The sequence below is a fragment of the Monomorium pharaonis genome, chromosome 11, assembly GCF_013373865.1.
Source record: "Monomorium pharaonis isolate MP-MQ-018 chromosome 11, ASM1337386v2, whole genome shotgun sequence".
NCBI lineage: Eukaryota > Metazoa > Arthropoda > Insecta > Hymenoptera > Formicidae > Monomorium > Monomorium pharaonis.
The window spans coordinates 8,486,811-8,499,070 of NC_050477.1; the positions used below are offsets into that span (position 1 = coordinate 8,486,811).

The window sequence follows — 12,260 nt, forward strand, 5'->3', positions numbered from 1 at the left end:
TCGTTTTACCTGCACGGAAAATAATATTCCGTCTTGAATCTAAATGCAATACCAGTACCGATACGATCGTTTCTCCGAAATTAAGGTAAAAATAGCATCCGCGCATACGTGACAAGATACATTCGCGTTACCGAAGAGATTTCGGGGTCGCGAAAGGGTTAGCGATTGCGCGTGGATCGTGCTCGAAATTGAACGTCGCCAGATAAGACAGTCTGGAATAAGTTTGACGGAAACGACCGTTTAAATAACGGCACGAGAGCAATCGAGAGATTCGCGCTCCGAAACTTACTTTCCCTTATCGAAGGGTCAAATTATCCCGCGACCAATGAAAAGGCGGCACGAGCATTGCTGAGATAACGCGCCATTTATCAGCAAAGCGGATGCCCGTACCTATTATAGATAAATGTTATCTGTACCGCGGCTAAGCTTTGTAAACGTATATAACTATAGAATCAAGCGGGAAATCTGTGCCTCTTACGCGAAGCCAAATGAGGTAAAGAGATGAGTCCTTCGGGAAAGATTCGATTGCCTTAACTGATTTTGCGAACGAGAGACTTGTTCAGTTCAGCACGATTTCTGAAATCTGCAGTGGTCTCTCTCTCTCTCTCTCTCTCTCTCTCTCTCTCTCTCTCTCTCTCTCTCTTGCCAAAGACACTTGACATAGTTTCCGATTTCATCATCGAGTGTCCTTCATCGACACATTTTCGCTATATAACCCTAGAAGCGGACGTGAAATGTCCGAAGGTACATACTTTCAGTGTATACGGTGAACCTTGAACTTGTTCGAATTTCTTTCATACGTCTGTGAATTTTGCAGATTTCACGTTTTATCCCAATCACTTATCGTGTCCGATGAAATCCGCAAAAATATCCCCCGGGCGCGAAATGTACGCGAACGTGAAATCGATATTTTTTTCGTACATTTCACCTCGCGCGCGGTTTACTTTGCAGTTGTAAATTCTTAATTTAGCACGAATCTAGTTTAAATTCAGTGGGACGCGTTACCTGCTAGCACGAATTCAAACATAGCGTGAACGAAGCTTCGGCCACAATTCGCATAATCGATGCTGCAAACCCGATTATGGTAATTTGCAGGGTTAGATACAGCTCACGCTTTAAAACTTTAGAAAGCAACGCCGGTGCTGCCGATGCAACTAGAACGCTTCGGCCTTTTCAAGGACAGAGACGCGTTCCGTTATCTCGTACTATCCTTTGACCTTTTCCGCAGTTATACCCGTAGCCATTCGGTTATTTAGTATATCCGTCCATATAAATAACGTATAAATATCTATGGCATTAGATGCATGACGACGAATCGGGAAAGTTTTCCCGGTGAACGTTATTATCGTTATTGTCTTGTCTCTCATACCGAGGACACGCAATGATCGACTTATTGTATGACAAGGATAATTGGCGGCGTATGATGATCGATATATTCCGCGGTAGAATCTCTTAATGTCTCACCGCAAATTACGTAATTATTCATAACGTGAACAACGTTAAAGCGACCAGTTATGCTTTGCCAGAAAACCGATAGCGATTATCAATCGTGTCGTAAAAAAGTATTTCAAACAATGATACTTGAATTGTTCGTACGAACTGCCAATCGGGACTACCGTCTACACTGTGAATTTTTTAGCAGTTGAAATTGGAGCCTACCCTCGAAACTAAATGGAGTTTACTTAATATTTGATCGCACTTAATGTTTTATCTTTGCGGGGTTCAAGCTTTTAATAATCGCTAAAATTTTCCGATGGTGAGTTTCTGAACTGAAAAAAAGAGAGAGAGAGAGAGAGAGAGAGAGAGAGAGAGAGAGAGAGAGAGAGAGAGATTCAAATCACTCCCCTGGTTCTCGTTATTCACGAGGGTTCAAAATAAGATATGCGCAAAAAAAAGGAAAAGAAAAGATCGGTTATGCATACTAATAGGACGATTCCGACGATGATGGTAGTGGATAACGCTTGTATTTGTATGTAAAAGCGAGGCGACTAGCGATCTCCCCACGGAGAGAGCGAACTAATTGCCACTGCTCAGTAACTGCGAGAATGGTAAAACTTAAGCTCGATGGGAATTATGCTCCATTTGTTCCTTGAAAAAAAAAAAATAACGAAGACGTTTCGATTGTCATACGCTCGATAGGAAATCATTCGAATCTCCTACTCCAAGTAACACAAGGATTGACTTTACTCTTTTGGTCGAGAGTCGGAGGTCAGGGATCGGAGATTGAGGCATCGGGCGCGAACCTCACAATCTCTTCGTGACGCGTTCATTAATCGGTTGCGTAGGAGAATCGAGCTATACACGTGCGCGCGTGAGCGGAGTGTCGTAGGAGTACGAACGTTCGAGAGGGTTGTAACGTAAGCGTAAGCGTAGTAATAGTAGAGGGGTAGTAGTAGCGACGTTCTACTCCGTTCTGCCCTGGCTTACCGCTGCGAGAGAGAAAGAGAGAGAGAGAGAGAGAGAGAGAGAAAGCGCGTGCGCACTCGTCGCTGCATACGGCCACTGAGTCAAGGTCTTTCCGACTGGCGATCGACCTGACCTCGCTTTTCTCCTTAAAATGAGTAACCAGCGACGAAACATTGATCGGCGACACGCAAATGCGTGTATCCGACACCTACTTGACATTTTTTTCGAGAGGCTAATTCGCGCCGGGAGAGTACCCCCATCGTTCATCTTCCCCGACAGTGCCATTTGTTTCCACGTTATCAGTTATTAATCATCGACTCTCTTGACCACTACTTCATATATAGTCTCTGAGATCACCGCAAACAAGGAGACACCGATCAGGAGTGCATGTCGAATTAATGAACCAGCTCGCCCGCGTCGCGAGTAGTAAGAGTCTATTATTGATCAGACGCACGTAGAAGAGCTTCGCCCACGCGAGGACGAGCGTGGGTGACATGAATTAACCCGAATACATCTGTAAACGAATCCTGCTTATCCAAACTGCGCGAATGGAATTGCGAGCCGCAGTTTCAAGCGACACACTCTCTCCGTTTCATAAAAAGCGGTGATGTCTTTTTCCCTCCCCTTTTTCCCCTCCTTTTCGTTTTATTAGCCGTCCCACAATCGAGGCAGGTCGCGGCAGCAACGATCGCCTTCGATCCCATTTGCTCGCTACAATCGATATTTGATTAACCGCTAACAGGCACGCTCCGCTCACGAGAATTTCCGCATTGTTCGGTGCTCATATCCAAACGGGACGCGATAGGATGTTCCATGATCGTTCGGTAATAATAACCAATGTGGAATAACAGGCAAGGCACTTCAAAACATAAAACAATGTCAAATGGCAAAATTTATTTTCGCCAAGTGGTCGCTTCGCATCGTTTATGAATATTCACGAAAAAGAAGTACACGTGCTGCTCAACTACGTGTTCCCTTTGGTGCATCGTTTACGTCCAACTTTAATTAATTTCTCGGGAAAAAAAAACGTAGACAAATAAAAAGAGGTAAATATTCATCGTTGTTAAAGCGAACAAAATCACGGACACATCGCCGAGGTCCGATAAATTTATTGGCCCACGCCCGTGCGTTTATGAATTTATGAATATTGCTACAAGCTAAAATCGGGTCAAAAGTTCACATGTCTTTCCGGTAATGCGGATCTTTTTAACTTTACAATCGCGGTGACATAATCGCAGACGATACCGGCGCGTTCGTCCCGCGCAATTCGATATTGCACGCCGGGGAAAAAGAGAGAAAGAGAAATGTGTGTGTGTGTGTGTGTGTGTGTGTGTGTGTGTGTGTGTGTGTGTCGCGGACGTTGTTGCACGCCGGAAATTTTATTCCGATGTAGAAACGCGACTTTATTCTAACGATACTAATAACTATCCATTTTACCACCCGTTCGTGCACGGTAACCGAAGCGCTCTATTTTCGAAATTTAATGCACGGTAAGTTTAGGTCGCCGGTTTATAATTTGCAGCGCGCCGAGGCGCATTACGCCGATGCATTACGATGCGATAAAACGTTAATTTAAGTTGCTCCATGCCCTCGTGGGCTCGTGAACGAAACTGCCGCGCGTTTCCCTCCTTCACATACAGAAGGCTGGCCGTGTCTATCCCTCACGTTTTCCCATCTTGATTCTCACGAGTTGACGTCCAGTCGGTTCAGTCTGTTACCAGGTATAGATGTCCGTAATCGAATCGCCACGAAACGAAATCGAGTTGGAAGTCGGAAGCCGCAAGGCGGAAGAAGGTTCTGCCCTGTCTCGTGACGTCCCGCCGGCGGCCACGGAAAAACGAACTTTATCGTTTCCTTCGGGAACCGGTAAAATGGCATCATTAGTTTTATTATCGCGCCTTATGGTAAATAGAAGGCGAGGCTGCGTAAATTCACCCGCGGGATGTTTTACAGCGGGGAGTTTTTTACTCGAGAAACGCCAGACTGTAAAAAGAGAAGACTTTACGATCTTTTCGCACCCGTGCATGCGAATCTATTTGATCAACGCTAACTATTTTAAGGGCTTTAAAGAAACACTTACGGCGCGTTCGCGTGAACATTTCGAGGGACTCAAATCTTATCATTTCGATCATCAGGTGTAAAACTTGTTTTCGAGCTCGTTGTGTTACGTTTTGTGTAGAAATACTTTCCGTCGCTCGATTCGTTCATTGTTATCACGTCCTAAAATTTTAGTTATAATGACAATTATATATAACATTTATATAACGACTTACATGTGCACGTAAAACAGCATTCTCGAAGATAAATTGCATAAAGAGTAAAAGAGCCCGACTCACAGAGTTCATTTCACGACTTAATGAGAATCAATTGCACTATAAATCCACACTCAAAATTTCAGGCCATTAAAAAAAAGTATTTCTCATGTTAAACATAGAACTAAACAAGTAAAATAACTAAAAGGAAAAAAGAAAGAAAATAAAAGCACGTTTTATAATTAATGTAAGATTTGAGTCACTGTTAAAATTCCGGATCGTCTAAGGCAAGTTTCTAAAACGGACAGTTTTCCAAAAAAAAATAATTAGGAATTTCCTGGTGTAGAACATAAAAGTAAAGCTTTACGGTTTGTCGTGCGGCGATCAGTTCAGCTGAACGTCGCACGTCATCCAACTTTTTTTACGTTCTCATTCTCGTACGAGTAACGTCGTTTCACGTAGGTGCCACTCGACCGTCGTTACAAATACAATCCTGATAGCACCGCACTCATTTTATCATCAATTCCATACATGGAGGAGAAACGCAACACGGGAAGGAAGGAAATGGAATAAGGTCGCTGCAGAAGCTCCAGCCCGGGCAAGTCGACCTCAAATTCTTTTCAGAATGGAAAACTTCCTTGGACACGCTAGGATGTTTCTTAATATAGTCGGGCGGTGTTTATATGCCATTTTTTCATTAGTGCAACCGGTAGAATGCGCGCAGGTGAAGTTTAACCAAATATTTTAGAAGTTCCCCGACTACCGAATCTCCAAGAGACGGTAATAGTATCCAGGCACGCGAACAATCGTTTGCACTTTTTTTTCTAACAGGTACATTTGGAATACTTGAAGACATAGTTAGAATAACTTGGAAGGAGAAGGTCGAATGTATTTCATATGTATTGAAAAGTGATGTAAGTTTAAGGGAAGTGCCGTCGAAAGTAACGACAACACGCGGATAAAAATGTACATTTTTACGAGCACAATGCATAAATAAAATTATTGTATTGTTATCAGTTTGTCCTTTGTTTACTGTCATTTGCGCACAGTGGACTGCGCGCGAATTAAGTTAATTATCGGGGAGTGCTTTCTCGTGCCGTCTCGCGTCGCTCCGTGCTGGCAAAAAATGTGCGAAAGTAAAGCCGCTTTAAAAGTGAGTTAATACTTTAACAATTGCGAAAAGTTTCACGGGGATTCGGAGGGGAGAAAAGGGGAGAGGGAGGAAGGAGAGCCGGATACTCCATACTCTACGTAGTTGTGCTTTAATCCATTCAGCCACCGGCTCAACTTCTCCCGGCCATTTTGCAACTTGCTCGTTAATGTTGTTTCGCGGAAATCTACTCCTTGCGAGAATGGCTCACAGACAGGACGCATAATGGAAATAATCCATTAACTTAGCTCACCGAGAGAATGTCTGGTAAATCAAATCGTTAGACTGCCTCAATGCTCAAGAGATTAAACGGACCGTTAATACGCATATATTTGTTCCCATTATGTTCTTGTTTTACCGCACGGTGACTTCGGTTAAAGAGAAATAAATCGTGGATCGATAAAAGCGCCAGAGATCTCGCTTTAAAGTTGTAAGAGAAAACAGGATATCTAGTTCTGGGAATCAACGTGGGTGGTATCATTCGAAAAAAAAAAAATAAAAAAACAGAAGAATAATCGACAACTGCAGGGTCAAACCGATAGGTCAACGAAACCACCACTCGCACAACTCGCTGATCGAGCGATCAACTTTATCAAAGCGATTGCAATTCGAAGGGCTCGGAAGATGCCGACGATATTTCCGAAACATGCTCACGTGACGGCCGTTGCGTGTCACCGTTAATTTTAGCGTCGGTTCTAACTAGCGATTTCACGCATCGTCTTTTTTTTTAAACGACGCAACGGCACGTACTTCCCACGCCCACGGTGCACTTTACGCGTTCATGAGTCCTCTTCTCGTCATACATAGTGTTCAGTGTCAACGGTGTAAACGTTAAATTTAGTATCCGCCTGCGTAGAGTAATAATGTTTTACGGAGTTAAAAGTTTGTCCCCGTTAATTTTCTTTACGCAGAATCTTTTTTCGAAAATTTCTACGGAAATGCGCCGCAAAGAGAAAGGGAGAGAGAGAGAGAGAGAGAGAGAGAGAGAGAGAGAGAAATGCGCAGAATATTTCCATTTGTCTCTTAAGAAAAATATATTAATGTTTTTTTTATTTTGAAAAAAAAAAAAACGCTCCGCGTTCTTTCAGTCCTCTTACTTTTGCGTTTGAGAGAGACTCGAGCCCGCGTTACTGAAATATTCATGAGCAACTCTCTCTTAAATATCTGAAAAAATGTCTCGTATTTAGCAATTATTCAATTGCTGTGACAGATTGAATAAACGCGAAAACGTGAGATTCTGCCGTAGCGCGCGCAAAGCTGTTCGAGAGTTTTGCTCCAACAATAATTTCATAATAAAATCATACGAGTCGGTCGCTATTTATTAATTTCTACTGTATTTATATTATTAATCTAAAAGAAGGCTAAGCGAGGGTAATTGAACGAATATAAAAGGCTATTATCTAGGACAGAAATAATGAGAAAAAAGTTATGCATGCGTGTCATATAATTATAAAGATTTTAGCTATAATTATAAAGACAGATAAGTACGTGTGGTTAAGGTAAAATTAGTTACAATAAAATTAATTAAGATCAAATTAAAACATAAACCAAGTTCTCTCTTGACGTGTAAGCTGTAGCAAATAAATTATTAAAAAATTTTTAGATAACGCCTTTTTAGATAACAAGTACAAGTACAGAAATCTAAAATTCGATCAGGCATGCACGTTCTTTCCTCCCCCATTGTACTTAACGTTCTCTGCTTCCGGTAAGGAGATAGACTGAAGTGTGTTCGATATCGCGTATCACAGAGTCTCTTTTATCCTCGACAATGCTGATGTATCCAGTAGGTGAAGTGCCCCGGAATTCTCTAGGTACTATTCCCGAGCGAATTTATTTCTCTTATGGCTCTTGCTTAAATTCCTTCATGCTTCACGTTGTCGTGAATTTTCTAACTCGTAATTTTCCATTGTGCGTTTCTCTGTGAGAATACAATTGTTTGGACAAGAGAGCTAACCGTTCGCACGAATAATCATGAAGATTTAATTAAAATTTAGCTACGAGTAATCATTACAGCACAATTTCCGCCATTTACGGAAGCTCGTTACTAGCTCGATTAAAATCACCTTAAATAAGTAATGAGAGAGATCTTCCTTTCCTCGAGCGGTGGTCTCGACATGTGATGTACAAATACCTTATATTTAATGTAAAAATCTTCTGTTTACACTTCTCTTTATCTCTCTCTTTCTCTCTTCACACGAATTTTTTCTATTTGATAATTATCACGAAAAAGTTGTGTAGATGGAAGAATCTCGAGAAAATCGCGCCGCTCGGAAATTCGAATCGATTGCACTCTCGCATCGTAACTCGTGTTCCATGTTGAAAGCTCTCTGAATTATTCTTCAAGAGTGATCCACGTACGTGTGCGGACACCTGCTCCACCGTTCGTCTCTGTTTTTTTCCGACTGGATTCGGAATCTGAGTGCGCAACAGGGTAATTGCAATATTTTTCGGACTACATTTATTACAGCGATTTATCGAACGGAGAATATTTATTATCGTTAATGAGATCCTTCAATACCTTGTTCCAACTCTAATTAAACAAGTCGCTTTTTACCACCATTTCGCAATCATCATTTAATATTAATGTGTTAATCTAACTGAGCAATTAGAATGCGAGTTCTTAGAAAATCTGGCAAACTTACCGTTCTGCGTCGCGCCTAGCTTCACAGAGTCTCGTATTGGATACGAAAGTTTAAAATCCATGCATGACGAGAATTGAAAGTAACGTTGAGACTCTGGAAATGAGAGACAGAATGAAAATTAACATTATTAAACTTGCTGGCACAAATCATAATAGTTAATATTAAGTAAACACGCACGATTCGATGTACGAATGTACATACAAGTCCAGACGTAAATTAATTATTGTTTACAACAACGTGTTACAATGACTGTAATCGATAATGACGCGCACTTAATCCGCGTGCGCACAATTTCGTCGATCATTGAGTTTTCGGGACGAGATCGAGTTAGGTGGGCAACAGTTCCAATTTTCCGCGATATAGTCCGTTGCATGTAGCTCTAGGATTCCGGTTTCATATGCGGGAGCGGAGATGAAGACAAGTGAAATTCGATGATCGAAAGTCTTGCCATTACGGGAATATTGGTTACGGGAATATTACTATTGTAGGAATATGGATAAATGTTTGATTAATCCCGTAGTTACTACGGCAAAACGTTACAATTTAGCAATAATGAAACGAGATATTACAGATACATATCGTTCGTTTCATCGGCTGCTATAATTTAACTGTTTATTTTGATCCTCACGTATTTCACATCGACCGAAATAAGCATCAATTCTTCTTGTCGTCATTGCTCGAGCCGAAGTCGATATCTGCGGGAACGTGAAAGGAATCGAGTTGTCGGTAAATGCATGGAGAACGCGGTGGACAGGTTCGCATTCTCTGCTTGCGTTTCAGCGTCAGCACAGGAGAAACTCGTAACGTTGTGACGTTTTTAATTGGAATCGGAATGGAAACGCGCTACAGACCCGTCCGTTTCCTGCCTGCCGCCTGTTCGGGACGAATCTCGCCAGAAAAATCCTCCTCCAATTCATTAAGTAAATCGATTTTCGATAAGAGACAAGTTTAAGGGAAACTTTCCGTCTCGATATTTCAGTAAAATAATACCGAACAGCGCGGTAGAGGTATAAGTTTAACGCGAGTTAGAGGGAAAGAAGAGGATATTTCGTATCTCGCCGGATCGAAATACACGAGACCTGATTTTTCTTCTATTAGATTCTTTACTCTTAACTTTGAATCCCTCCGCGTTCTGCGTTCTCAAGGTTCACGGAACCTTCCGAAGTGTTTAAGCACGAGGAAACGTATATATATATATATATATATATATATATATATATATATATATATATATGTTGGAAAGACTAGAAGAAGTCTCGTCTTGTCCAAGCGTTTCTTCACGCGCGCGCGAAGACGTTCTTACAATTTCCAAGTCGCCCGTCCCCGTTCGCGGCTTCGAGTCACGGAGCGAGGAAAAACATTTTCCGAGCAAATTGGAACGGGGATAGCTTAGCGTCGACGAGATGAAGGAATGGCGGCAAGTCTAGCGAAAAGCCACGGAAAATTTGTCTGCCCGAAACGAGTTTCTGGCGCCGCAACGCAAACGGCGTTGCTGTGTTTTACAAATCAACCGATTTTTTAAACCTTCACGATTTTGTAATTCATAGTATTAATTTTCTCGTAGAGAGCTATCCGCGCCGACGATCGTCTTTGACGATACATTCATTAAAATACAAATGTTTACTTAACGTTACTTCCGATAACGATACGCGACATCGAATCGCAAATTAGCATAAATACTGCAACTGGCTCGTAATTCACTCAAGGATAACGCCCTACCGGTTTATCCTTGGCTCTCGTGGCTAATTAATAAACCTGCAATTAATGTCGGGCCGACCAATTGAAAATTAATGGCTTCAATCGTTGTCGCACAAATTAATTGCCTCGTCACTGCGGTACGCGGATAAAGTTGTTATATCGCGTGGTACGTAAAATACGGGCGGTCGCAGAAACCGATAATAAACCTCCTCGTTGATAAGAATATCAAGTTTCAAGCGTATGATTCGTATTCAAACAATAGGCAACGATACAGCGAGAAGAAGAGAGAGAGAAGAGACGAAAATTGAAATTTTTTCCCACGGATTTTATTATGTCCGATGACACAAGCAACTATGCTAACATCGTTAGTTTCTGGGATATTTATCGAAGCTAGCTCGTGTATCGTGTAGCGCGTGCGCGCACGCAATACACACACTTTTTTTTACGGTATGGCTGGAGAACGTCGGAAAATATGCAATACCTTTTTCTTTGTAAACACGGAATGAAAAGCGATGCTCCTGAATATAATATAACGCTGTTATAAACATATTTCCATGCTAGAAGAAAAATATATGTATACGCGCTGACAAGTCCGCGCCGCAAATTTTTAGCAAATGAAAGAAATTTTTTACATATTTTAAATGTGCCCGTATATAAATAAACCCCGTCCGCGATTTACGATCCCGATGAATGACGTTAGGGCACGTGTCGCGTGAAAATAATGGCGAGGTGAACTCAGCTGGCGTGTAACGTTCTTACATACCAGGTACGCGACGTTTATTTATAACCGGCTAAAAACTTTCCTTCGTGAAATTGACTGGTAAATAACGAAAGTAACACGTCAACCGGCGCGCATAATCGTGTAATTATTGCATGCTTCCAGCGGCGTAGACACTGTAATAAGACATCTGATCGTGACACGCGACCCTCGCGGGAACAGCTGAGTCACACTTACACTTCTTTGTGGTCGACCGCGTGCGATTTTTGCGTGTCTACGCCCGCGCACGCGAGGAAATCGAGGATTTCTTCCCCCCCCCCCCCTCTCTCTTTCTCTCTCTCACTCACTCGTTGTTCAGTCCCAGATGTTTTCGGGAAAGAAATGTTCTACATAAGGTAGGTATATCGATGCCCTATTCTTTCAGCACCACTTGTGGCAGCCGTCCTCGAAGCCAGATGTATCGAGCTCGAGCGAGCGAGCGAGCGAGCGAGCGTGCTCGGTCGTTCGGGAAAAATGAGAAAAAGAGGGTAGCGAGTAGAGCGCAACGCGACGGAGACGTGGAATTGGGTCGAACAGCCATGCAACACACACAGCGAGGGAGGAAGGCGAGCGAACGGAGAGCGGCGACGACGGTCGCCAGATAGAAGCGGCTCCTCGCTTCCTCGCTTCGCGCAACTTCCGCGTTATCACGACGAGAGATTCTCCAAGAGGGCTCCGCGCGGCAACTAAGGACGCCGCGGGGCAGTTTTCCCCCTGTCGAGAGATATCACGTCATATTTTACCCACAAATCCCACCCATACCTTGATGTTTCGCCGTATAACCGGGCTTTTTCCCCTTTACGAGGTAATGACTCCGCCCGTCCGCGCGCACACGGACACGTGCGTACCCCCGAGCACTTTTCTTTCGCGTTTCCTTTATCCCTCCTTCCCCTTATCGATTCTCCTCGCTGTGCGCCGGTATCGCGTTTAATGGATTAAGTAAGGAGGATGCGAGAGCACTCGCGCGCTGCATTCTGCATTATCCATTTTGCGCCGCGTACAGAACGCGGGTCCCACACACAAAGACTGATGTTTGCATCAGTTTCGCTCAACGGTTTACGCAGCACGAATGACGTCTCGCGTTACCCGCGCGGATTGGCGAGAAAAGAATGACGCGATATGACTTTTGATATGAACACACGAATAAGATAAAGCTTGCAAACGCACGCGAGGCACGGCAGGTATAAAACGACTTATCGCCGCTAATTGGACAGCGGACGTTATGCCGCTAAAGTACTCGTGTAAGTAAGACTATTGAGCATAAAGTCACGCGCGAAAGATGTGTCGTGGAAGGCGTACAATGCAAGACAAATTGCTCGGTATAGTGCCGCTGAATTATTCGTCATATCTCCATC

The 12,260-nt window shown here is 43.0% G+C and overlaps 1 protein-coding gene across 2 annotated transcripts in view; it reads right to left on the reverse strand.

The window, feature by feature from the left end:
* LOC105830972 (heparan sulfate glucosamine 3-O-sulfotransferase 5) overlaps positions 1-12,260 on the reverse strand; it is a 42,696-nt gene that overhangs the window by 17,727 nt on the left and 12,709 nt on the right. The window contains exon 2 of one of the 2 annotated variants that reach the window (XM_012670748.3): positions 8,451-8,543. The exons of the other annotated variant lie outside the window; for it this stretch is intronic. The gene's annotated coding sequence lies outside the window, so the exon portion shown is untranslated. The remainder of the gene's footprint in view (positions 1-8,450; positions 8,544-12,260) is intronic. 2 annotated transcript variants of the gene reach the window in all.